Raw genomic sequence first — 12,106 nt, forward strand, 5'->3', positions numbered from 1 at the left:
GAAAACTAGTAATTCAAAAGCAAAATGCAAGCCAAAAATCACAAAGTAACGCTGCCAAAGATAAATTGTTACTTTTAAATTCTGTACCATGTGAAACTACATTTGAAAAACAAATAAAGGCTTTTCCAGACAAACCCAAACTGAGAGTAAACAATTAATATGTCCTCCCTAAAGCACACAATTAAAGAATATCTTTACTAAAGAAGGAAGAAGAAATTCTGAAATTTGAAAACAATGTTGAGGGAAAAAAATCAATGAACATGTTGCTAATGTAATGTAAACGACTATTTAATGTATAAAACCATAAAACCGATGTAGGAGTTTTACTCTAGGCAAAGATGAAAATAAAATCATAGAAAACAAGAACATACAAGTAGTAGGGGTTGATTTTCTTCTTTGTGCCTTTCCTTAAGTGAATATTCTATCTCCTAGAATATTCTCTGTGTACTGGGGTCTTGTTTTAAAACTTCCTGACACCACCTCCATCTAGTATTCCTCAAAGTTTTCAGTCTGTTCTTCTCTCATTGAGCACAGTGTCCCTCAGATGTCTTAGTATACTGAGAAATCCACGTACTTCTTCGTACCCCATATCTCCTAACCCAGAGCTATGACTCAGTCTCCTCCAGCAGAATTTCAGTTCAAGGTTAACAAGTGCCTCTTGGAAATTTCCTCAACCAATATATGAAATGGAGAAAATTTCCAACCAAAATCATAATATGTCGTTCCTTGATTTATGTTTTTTTTTTTTTAATCTCCCTGCTGCTATGCCTGTTGACACAGGTTTCACAGTTATCTGTTTGAGAATATGATCAGTGAGAGCTTTGGATCTCTATCATCAAAACTCCCCATTCCTCCATTCCTGGTAATTCATCACAGGGCCTGTCAATTTCCTCTTCATTCTTCAGACAGAACAATAGCAATACTATCCCAACTCAACTCCTACTTCTTCCCCATGCCTTACCCAACGTTTTCTCTGCTTCAAGTCATCCTATTCACCACTAACAGAGATCCAAGGTGAAACCACTGCTTGGATCATGCTAGTGTGCTATTAGAAAGGTATCAAAGGCTGAAAGACATCTACGGATTAAAAGTCTAGGCTTTTTGCTCCTTCCCCATTTGGCCTCACTTACATCAAAGGAATACCCTTAGGTGAAGGATTTTTATTGAAGTAGGCTTTATAGACTTACCAATATGAAGCTCACCATGGATGTGGTAAGAACTGCAGAACAAGGCCTGCTCTGGATTTCTTTCTTTTTGTTTTTTTCTTTTCATTGTTTCCATTGTCATTTAAAAAGTATACATATTTAGAGACCACCATGTGATGGTTTGATACACATTGTGTAATGTTAAAATAAGGTAAGCACATCTAACTCCTCAGGTGTTTGTAATGAAAATATTTAAAATGTTTTCTTCTAGCATTTTAAAAAATATAGAGTACATCATCATCATTATCTATTGTCACCCTGCTGTGCAATAGAAAACCAGAAATTATTTCCCCTAACTAACTTGGTATCCATTGACCAACCTTTCCCTGTCCCTTCTGTTGTGGTTTTCTAGCCAGGTATTGTGTATAGAACTCAGGCATGATAGTTTCAAATTCTATATGAGGATGCTACACTAGTCAGCCCAATGCCCTTCAGCCTGAGACTGTCACAGAATAACAGAGCTTTAAAAAGAAGATTTTAACTTGTATAGGTGACAGGCCCATGTGTGGAATTCAGGTGGCTGGGGAAGGCTGAAGGGCTGGATGAAAACGAGTGACATTTGTGTTTCCATTAAACTCTAACTGAAATGTGTCATGTTCTTCAAATATGAATGTTGACCACCGACTTCAAGAATGGTAAGTACTTACGAGTAGGTCACCAGGAAATACCCAAGTATTTTAAAATCATATAATAGCAGTGTCACATAACTCCAGATGTTTATATGCATTACTGCTTCAAAATTCTGAGATTGCGTATGAGATTCTGCTGTTCAAGGTGTAAAGGAGCACATCTATTCTTCCATCACAAATATATTTTATTTGTATGCTGACAGTAATATTTCAAATTTATTGGTTTCATTTGATATCTTCTATGCTTTTATTTATATAAAATAATTCTATATTACATTATCAAGCTATTTTTTAGACGGCCAAAGGGATCTGTGTTGTAAAGTGGGTTTAAAACTGTTAACACTGAATCCAGCATGGTCTGGAAGCAGGTAAGAGCTAACACAGAAAACTGGTCTGAGAGTAGTCCAAGCTTATACACTTACCTCTTTGTTGTTATCAACACATTCTTTATAAAGCTATACTATGCCTTGATAGTCACAAACTAGAAGGTACCAAGCGGATTAGTATGGAATTTAAGACTGTTGTGCCAGAGGCACACACTTCTACTTGGGCTCAATGTATATTATGAAAGAGCAACTCTAGCAAATTATTAGAAAAACAATGTGCAGTTTACACCACATTATACAACTTTTAATCCCTATGTATAAATGTTAATTTTCTTGGGAGTGGCCTTGTGGCAAAGTGGATTAGGCTGCCACTTGTGACACTGGCATCCCATATCAGAGCACCAGTTCAAGTCCTAGATATTCCACTTCTGATCTAGCTCCCTGCTAACATGCCTGGGAAGGCAACAGGGGATGGCTCAAGTGCTTGGGTCCTTGCCACGCACATGGGAGGTCCTGATGGAATTCCAGACTCATGGATTTGGCCTGGCCCTTGCAGGCATTTGGACAGTGAACCAGTGGATGGACGATTCTCTCTCTCTCTCTCAATATCTCTCTCTATATATCTCTTCCTCTCTTTGTAATTCTGCCCTTCAGATAAGTAAATAAAATCTTTTCTGTAAAAAAATTGATTTCTTCATACTGCATTATGAGTAAATTGTTGTTATATTATGAATATTCCAGTTTTATAGCCATCTCTAAATCATGTATATGAATCATATTATGTTATTACAATCAAAATAAAGTTTAATGATTTCTTTTATTAAGGTAGAAGTTAACCAGTTAGGCATACTCATCTCCACCTGAATACTAGTCTTGTGCAAAACAAACTTCTTCTTGAGAAAAATGAAAATTTATTTGCATATTTCATTACCACAGCAGGTCATATACTGCATTTCTGCAGTTTCATGCCAATTCTGTAATAATGGACAGTAAAATTACCTTTTCAAATTATAATTTTTAAAAATTTATTTATTTATTTGAAAGTCAGAGTTACACAGAGAGAGGAGAGACAGAGAGAGGTCTTCCGTCTAATGGTTCACTCTCCAATTGACCACAACGACCAGGACTGCGCTGATCTGAAGCCAGGAGCCAGGAGCTTCTTCCAGATCTCCCACACAGGTGCAGGGGCCCAAGGACTTGGGCCATCTTGTACAGCTTTCCCAGGACATAGCAGAGAGCTGGATCAGAAGAGGAGCAGCGGGACTAGAACCGGCGCCCATATGGGATGCCAGCGCTGCAGGCCAGGGCGTTAACCCACTGCACCACAGTGCCAGCCCCTTCAAATTATAATTTCTATAAAGACTGTAAAGGTCACTTTATGGTATTAAGGAAAGAATCTTCACTTTCATCACATCTTAATGTATCACATCATTAACATATTTCTGCCATGGCCCTAAGAAAAATAGACTTCACAATAATAGCCTCCCTGCTTGTTTTGTTATGTCACTTTTTCTCAGTAATACAGTGCTACATTTATGAGATTAGATTCCATATTTTCATGTTGAGGTCACCTTGTTAAGTATTTTTTTCATTTTCAGAAATGTCTTTAAAAAAAGTAATTTTGATCTCCAAATTTAACTGGGTTTTTCTCATATTTTTCCCATCTTAAAGTTGATGGTATCAGCTGCCTTAAGGTTGCTCAGCACCATTATCACTTTTACCTTCGTTCTTCCTCATCTCCCCACACCCAATCATCATGAAATGAACGTACCTGTGGTGGGTATGATCTTGCAGAGTTATTCCCTCAGCTCCAGGGATCCTGCAGAAAGACAGCATTCGCCAGTCAGCATTCTCTCCATGTTCCCTCAGCTGAAGAAAACTGCCTTTCTGGAGGTCATGCCTCTTTCTAAGGCTAATTAATTTCCAGTGCCTGGCCAATAACAGAGATATAAAGGCCTGGCCTATTCAAACTCAGGATTTTCTGAAGGGTCATCTCAGCTGCAGTATTTGCCATGGGATGGGCTGAGGCCTTTTTTGGGACTTCTTTACAGCTCAATATCTCTCCTTCCCCAGTTGTATTTCATTCCCCCTGCACTCAATGCACACCCTTGTTAATACAACAGCAGTTTTAGTAAGCCTCTTGCATGCAGCATTCTGTCAAGACTGCTTATCAGGGCAACTGTTGTGGCACAGTGGATTAAGTCATTATCCCATCCGAGTGTTGGTTCAAGTCTGTCTCCTCTGCTTCATATCCAGCTTCTTGCTAATTCACCTGGGAAGGCAGCAGACGGTGGCCCAAGTACCTGGGCCTCTGCCACCTACAATGGAGATATGGATGGAGATCCTGGCTCCTGGCTTTGCTGGCTATGGACTGGCCCTGTCGTAAGAAACTAGTAGATAGAAGATTCATTCTCTCTCTCTCTCTCTGTCACACTGCCTTTATTTATTTATTTATTTATTTATTTATTTATTTATTGACAGGCAGAGTGGACAGTGAGAGAGAGAGAGAGACAGAGAGAAAGGTCTTCCTTTGCCGTTGGTTCACCCTCCAATGGCCGCCGCTGCCAGCATGCTGTGGCCGGCGCACCGCGCTGATCCGAAGGCAGGAGCCTTTTAATAAGTAAATAAATCTTAAAACATAAAACGGCTGCTTTCTAGTGAACCCAATCTGTGAGAGAACCGTTCTACCTTTTTATTTGTCTTGAAACTTCTCTCCTATTTCTCACTGGCCTTGTTAGTTTAGTTCACTATTAACTTTCATTCAAATGATCATTCTTAATTTTTATACCATGCCAAGTGAGTTTGAAAAAAATATTATTCCCTCCTATAGACACAGACAGGTGTTGATCAGAGTGCATTGAAGGCACCCATTTTGTCACCATTTTCTTAAAAATTTCCCCTACCCACCCATATGCCATGACACTCACTGGAGCCTTTACTCTCTATGAATGATTCCCATACATACTAGTGCTGTACTGCATGTCTGTGCCTAGAGACATTAACTCTTGTCATAGGAGCATACTCAGCCTGTACATATCACAGATATTTGGGAGATAGTATCTCAAGAGCCTCCTTCAGATAATGAGGTGTGGGGGATACTGAAACATACCAAGCTTCCTCCCCCCATAGTGTGATGATCCTGAGGTATATTCTATACAGTGTCCAAGAAGGGTCTCAGGTTTGAGCAGTAATCTGCTTATAATTTTACTTTTTATTGCTTTTAGATCCTCAATGTCTTACCCACTTCAGAGTGTTTCCTAAGATTGCCTTCCATTTGCATTAAAATATTTGTGTCATATTTTGCTTCACGGGGAATCCAAATTAACATACTTTCATTAATAACTAGTGATCCAGAAGAAAGGTCAGCAGGCCTGTGCCCAATGTGCTCTGCCTCCTAGTTTTGTAAATAAAGCTTTATTGGAACAATGCTACTCACATTCATTTATGTATTGTCTATGGCTGCTTTTCAGACTATAATAACAGAGGTCACTATTTGCACCAGAGACCATATAGCCCAAAAACATGAAATAGTTACTATTTTTTTCTGATTTAAATTATTTCTAAAAGGAGCTCCCAGATCTAGCTGCTCTGTCTCTCCCCTCCCATCTGTTTTCCGAATTACCTCCAGATTTCCCTTACTTAATCTCAAGTGATTCATGCCTCTTGCCTCCTCAGAAATCTTCAGTGGCTCCCGCTGCAATAACAAGTAAAGCAAAATTCAGCTGCTTTACTTCAAACTGGTCACTCTGTATTCTCTACCCCACACATACACCAGACACGTACTTCCAATTGCTTACAGAAACTGTAGGCACTGTGTTTCCAATAATGTTTTTGGTCTGCTGCAATGTTCCTCCCCACCCCAATATTGGCTGAAAAATCCCAGTTCATCCTTCAAGGTCTCAGATTGCCCCTATTAGGAATAATCTCCCTCTATCATGCTCCATAGCATTGGGCTTACATTTTCAGCATATCACAGTGTATGTTGTATTGAGATGAATTATGGATATTTATTTGTACAACAAGATATAAATTCCTTGGTGGCAGTAGCCATACCTTATCCATCTTTGTATCCAAGGCTAATACTGCACATATCTAACAAGCAAAGAATATAACTCTTATAAAAAGGACACCTGATCAATGATCTGTTGCAGCTTGATGCACTATGTGTTAACTTTTGTAGGCACTACTGTGTGGGGAGCAACTGGGAGTAACTCGGACTAGACTAAGTTACTGGAATTAAGACTTATTCTGTGCATCTGCTCTCCCACAATATGGCGCTGGGAGAGAAGAAAGCAGTTTCTACACAGCTGCCTCCAGTTCAGCCAATAAACTGTAGGACTTGCTCCTGATTGGAGGAGAGCGGCGTGCTCGGCGTGTGGGCAGCCGAGTTGGGATTGGTGGAGGAGGACTATAAAGGAGGAGAGAGACAGCATGCACCGGGAACATCTAAGGGGAACATCTAAGGGGAACATCTGTGCAGCCCCCGAGAGAGCCGGCCGGCGGTGTGCTGCTCCCCTGCGGAAGTGGGGAATGTGGCCAGGGGGAACCGCCCTTCCACGGAGGTGGAAGGGACAGTAGCCAACCCGGGAAGGACCAGCAGCAAACCCGGGAAGGGCCGAGCAGACAAAAGAACAGCGCAGGGTCCTGTGTCGTTCCTCCACAAAGACGGGGAGCGACATAATGGTGCCGTGACTCGGATTAGGAAACCTAGGACGGATAGGAAACCTAGGACGGATAGGAAACTTAGGAGGGAAGAAACGGGAAGAACTGGGAAAATACCGGAGAGAGAGACTAGCAAACAGCCTAGGGAAAAGCCGGACGAAAAAGGTGCCGGAAGAAGCTATTGAAAGCCTAGGCATAGACTCGGATACGGACTACGGGGGGAAGCTGGGAGAAATCTCTAAGGTCGAAAGTGAAAGTGAAAGCTAGAACAAATGGACTCGGATGCGGACTGTGAGGAGAGGCCAGGAGAAATGAGGGAGGAGTATTGTTGGAGGAAAGCTTGGGGAAACATACCGGGTAGAGAAAAATGTTAGGGAAATTGAAGCCGCGGGGGGCAGGCCGAGGCGGAAACGAAAGCCACTTTGGGATTCTCAAGTTAGCCCGGGAATAGGGGGCGAAAAGTTAAAACCAGAAGCGGAAACGTAAGCCCGGTTGGGATCCGTCTGATTAGCCCGGGGAGCAAAGGACGGGAAGCCAAATCGTGGGGCGGAGACGTGAGCTGGGTTGAATTCGCCAGGTTAGCCCGGGGAACTTAGATTGAATGCTAGTGGCGGAGACGTAAGCTACGCTGTGTGGCTCGCGGAGGCTGCCGCGCGCAGACAGAGCGTGCGGGGCTCAGGTAGATAGGGAACGCTGGGTTAGTGCGAGACCACGGAGTGTGCGCGCAAAGCCGAGCCGCGCAGATGAGAGAGAAGCGGGCTGAAGCGGCTCAGCTGGGAAGCCGCCAAGAAGCAGCCTCGGGGCGGGCGCCGGGAAGCCGCGGGGATAAGAGAAACAGAAGTTTAGAAGTAAAATGAGAGAAATAGGAATGTTGGCAGACAGAAGTAAAATGGGAGAAATAGGAATGCCCGGAGATAGAGAAATAGAGAAATAGCAAGGCCTCCCCACAATACTGCAATGAGAAGGCTTGGATTCGGTCTGCCTGATTAGTAAGGCGGTAAGCACCAGCAGGCAGCTCGACCAGAGTATGAGCTGCAGGTCACCGAAGATAGGCAGGAATCAACACCAATAGGCCTCCCCACAATATGGCAATGAGAAGGCTTGGATTCGGTCTGCCTGATTAGTAAGGCGGTAAGCACCAGCAGGCGGCTCGACCAGAGTATGAGCCGCAGGTCACCGAACACAGGCACGCATCAGCGCCTAAAAACCTCCTCACAACATGGCGAAGAGAGGACCCGGATTCGGTTTGCCTGATTGATAGGACTTGTAAGAACCTGTGGCAACTCTAGCAAGCAGAGCAGAGTGTGTGCTGCAGGACACTGAAGACAGGCGCGTATCAACGCCAAAAAATAAAAAGAAAGGGGGATCTGTGGGGAGCAACTGGGAGTAACTCGGACTAGACTAAGTTACTGGAATTAAGACTTATTCTGTGCATCTGCTCTCCCACAATATGGCGCTGGGAGAGAAGAAAGCAGTTTCTACACAGCTGCCTCCAGTACAGCCAATAAACTGTAGGACTTGCTCCTGATTGGAGGAGAGCGGCGTGCTCGGCGTGTAGGCAGCCGAGTTGGGATTGGTGGAGGAGGACTATAAAGGAGGAGAGAGACGGCATGCACCGGGAACATCTAAGGGGAACATCTAAGGGGAACACCTGTGCAGCCCCCGAGAGAGCCGGCCGGCGGTGTGCTGCTCCCCTGCGGAAGTGGGGAATGTGGCCAGGGGGAACCGCCCTTCCACGGAGGTGGAAGGGACAGTAGCCAACCCGGGAAGAACCAGCAGCAAACCCGGGAAGGGCCGAGCAGACAAAAGAACAGCGCAGGGTCCTGTGTCGTTCCTCCACGAAGACGGGGAGCGACACTACTGGATCATTGGGCCCTGAGAGAAGGTTCTGATGGCTAGACTGACAAGGGTTATTCTGTAGTGAAAGCAGCTACAGCCGGTGCCATGGCTCACTAGGCTAATCCTCTGCCTGTGGCACTGGCACCCCAGCTTCTAGTCCCGGTTGGGGAGCTGGATTCTGTCCCGGTCGCTCCTCTTCCACTCCAGCTCTCTGCTGTGGCCTGGGAAGGTGGTGGGGAATGGCCCAAGTACTTGGGCCCTGCACCTGCATGGGAGACCAAGAGGAATCACCTGGCTCCTGGCTTCAGATCAGTGCAGCGCTGGCCGTAGTGGCCATTAGGGGAGCGAACCAACGGAAGGAAGACCTTTCTCTCTGTCTCTCTCACTGTCTAACTCTGCCTGTCAAAAAAAAAAAAAAGGCAGCTACTAGAGTATCTTAACAAACAAAGCAAAACTGGTTGAATGCCAGCCATGTTTATAACTATTTATCTAGTATTTCCCAATTATATGCCCTCAGAAAATCATTGTTATTAAGAGAATTGAAATGAAAATATTTTTAAAGACTATACACACATACACATGCACATATATGCACGTGCAAATGCTGATACACATCTTTGAGTAGTTAAAAGAAGTGAATATTTTATATATGTGTGAAAATTTTATTGTGTAATTTTCCTTATACTGTTTCAGATTAGTTAATGACTGTTTAAAACCAATTACATTACAGCTTTATAAACCATAAAAATGGAATTAGCCTTTCCTTGACTAGCTCAATTTTTTCATAGTTAATGGCAGCATTAATTTAATTCTAAGGGACAAATGTGGACAGAGCTATCATGATCATGTCTTGCAAATATTTTTCAAAATAATAGGACTATAACATTCCTTTTGTAGCCAGCAACATTTACCCTAATTCACCCTCACATTGTAATGCACCTCTGCCTTGACTTACTTCTTTAAATCCCTTCTAAAATCTCTCATAAAAATGTCAGAAGACCACATATTTGATTTTTGTAAAAGTCTTGAAAGGTACTGTCACAATTGCTAGGAAGAAAAATTTAAAAAACATTTTATAAAGGAAAAGCATACAAGTATGAAATCTAATTATTTAATTTTTCTTCTATTCATTTCAGTAACTCCTGGCCCCAGAGCTGTTTTCCATGTTGTTGTAAACAATCTTAATTCAATAGCTCATGGTGGCACTTATGTTCATTTTCATAAATAACATAACTTGCTGCCTTATATGTGAATACAGCATAAAACTGAGATTCATTATGTTTTGTCTAAAAATAATTATTCCATGTGTGAGGGACTTATTGTCCTTTATGAAAAAAATTAAATTCTAGCATTGCTATTTGATAATTGAAATTAACATTCATTTAAGTCAATTTACATCTCTTGGATGGCAAAAGATGCTACTTCATTGAATCTTTGGAATAGGCTTATTATACTTCAAAACTTACCAACTTTATAAAGCAAAAATCTGAAAAAGTAATGATTGACTTTTTTTTCTTTAAAGATTTATTTTATTTATTTGAAAGTCAGAGATATACATAAAGAGGAGAGGCAGAGAGAGAGAGAGGTCTTCCATCCACTGGTTCACTCCCCAGATGGTCGCAACGGCTGGAGCTGCGCCAATCTGAAGCCAGGAGCCAGGAGCTTCTTCCAGGTCTCCCACATGGGTGCAGGGGCTCAAGGACCTGGGCCATCCTCCACTGTTTTCCTAGGCCATGGCAGAGAGCTGAATCAGAAGTGGAGCAGCCAGGACTCGAAATGGTGCCTATATGGGATGCTGGGGCTTCAAGCCAGGGTGTTAATCCGCTGCACTACAGCGCTGGCCCCAAGTAATGATTGACCTTTGAAAAACTATGGAAATATTGATGAACTACTTACACTTATATTTATATCTTCAAACCAGATCATATCTTTTGAACTGATTAACTTATTTAAAATCAAAATGATATGGTTTTGAGTAATCATTTTGAAAATCTATGTAATTACATCCTTTGGGAACCAAAAAGCTTAAATAATCTCTTGGACTTGAGCCACATATTTTCCCTGAGATGTATGCATTTTTTTCCAGCAACATTTTGTTGGGGGATTCTGATTGAGAATGAACTGATGAATATGTGGAGGTTTTATTTACTGTATTAGAAATATAAAGACCTGCAGCAGATTTAAATTCCAACTCGTTATAAATTTTTAAAGGATTGTGAATTTATCAAAATGCTCATGAATCAGGTTTTCATTACTGTATGGTTGGGTGGATGAGGCTATCCATGGTACTATTTCTTTGGATTCTCAGGCATGGTTTCACAGTGCAAGAACTCTGTAACATTAACAAATTCAATAAAAAGTACACACATGAAAAAAAAAAGAAAGAAAATCTATGTAATTGTAGTAGCATTTGGTACACAAGTTCTAACACTTGCTCTTCAGTTTCTTTTCACCTTTACTCTTATTTTTCCATATTCATCTTCACTCTTATAGTTAATGATTTTTCATGAGTAGACTACTGCAAACCTCTACTAAATTAATTCTATAAGTACAGAATACTTCCTCTTTCATGTTAGGCTACAATACTAATTTTCCAAAATGCTGTTTTTATGTTATACTTTGTGCAAAAATCTCCCATAACTCCTCACTATTTAGTGAATGATACAAAAAGTCACTGGCATGAATTCAGATTTATACCCTCAATCCCTAAAATTCCTTGAAGGTTCAGTGTCCAAGTCAGTTTGAAAAATTCAACATTCTTTTTTTTTGCCTCTGACGCTTTGTTTATGTCATTCACTTTCCCTGATTTTCTAACAACTTCCCAGTTTACGTGTTAATACTCATTCTGTAAACCCCAGTTCCAGCTTCATCTCTTCTGAGTTGCCTTTCATCAACATCCTAGCTAAAAGCTCCTGGATTCCTAACATTTATCAGTTAAGTGGCATTTTCCTCTCTTTAGAGAGCAGGTAAATGAGCCTTGACACAATCCAGTTTCAAAGGACTCTTAGTCACTTACTCTTCTGGCCCATAAAAAGAATACTTTGACTTCAACAAATGTTCAGGCAAATGAAGATGAAGTAATAGTACTCATCAGGATTCCATGATTGTTATTAATTGTATGCTTTCCACATTACAAGTTTTTTTTATAGCTATCTACATTATAAGCCAATAAAGAAGTAACCTAATGTACAATAAAGTAACTAAAATTAACACTATACTGTACACTTGAAATCTGCCAAGAGAATACATCTTGGATATTCTTACCACACACACAATGACAACTCTGCAAGGTGATGGATATGGTAATGTAGCTTGTCTGTGGTGACCATTTAGCAATGTGTTTATTTAGCAGAAAAACACATCATACACCATAAATATATAGTTTTATATGTCAATTATAGCTCATTAAAGCTGGAAATAAAACATAAATGTGCATACTCATTAA

The 12,106-nt window shown here is 41.3% G+C and overlaps 1 long non-coding RNA gene across 13 annotated transcripts in view; it reads right to left on the minus strand.

Annotated features, from left to right (window-relative positions):
* Positions 1–3,191: 3,191 nt before the first annotated feature.
* LOC149119571 (uncharacterized) overlaps positions 3,192–12,106 on the minus strand; it is a 150,698-nt gene continuing 141,783 nt past the window's right edge. For 6 of the 13 annotated variants that reach the window (XR_016228288.1, XR_016228291.1, XR_016228294.1 and 3 more), the window contains 3 exons: positions 5,800–5,854; positions 3,932–3,979; positions 3,192–3,398 (listed from right to left, as the gene is read on the minus strand). This is a non-coding gene — a long non-coding RNA (uncharacterized LOC149119571). Of the gene's footprint in view, positions 3,399–3,931; positions 3,980–5,799; positions 5,855–10,198; positions 10,388–12,106 lie in introns of those variants that run through there. The other 7 variants (XR_016228296.1, XR_016228298.1, XR_016228295.1 and 4 more) reach the window with 4 other exon arrangements.

The sequence above is a fragment of the Oryctolagus cuniculus genome, chromosome X, assembly GCF_051225735.1.
Source record: "Oryctolagus cuniculus isolate XC-2025 breed Fujian yellow rabbit chromosome X, ASM5122573v1, whole genome shotgun sequence".
NCBI classification, from domain to species: domain Eukaryota; kingdom Metazoa; phylum Chordata; class Mammalia; order Lagomorpha; family Leporidae; genus Oryctolagus; species Oryctolagus cuniculus.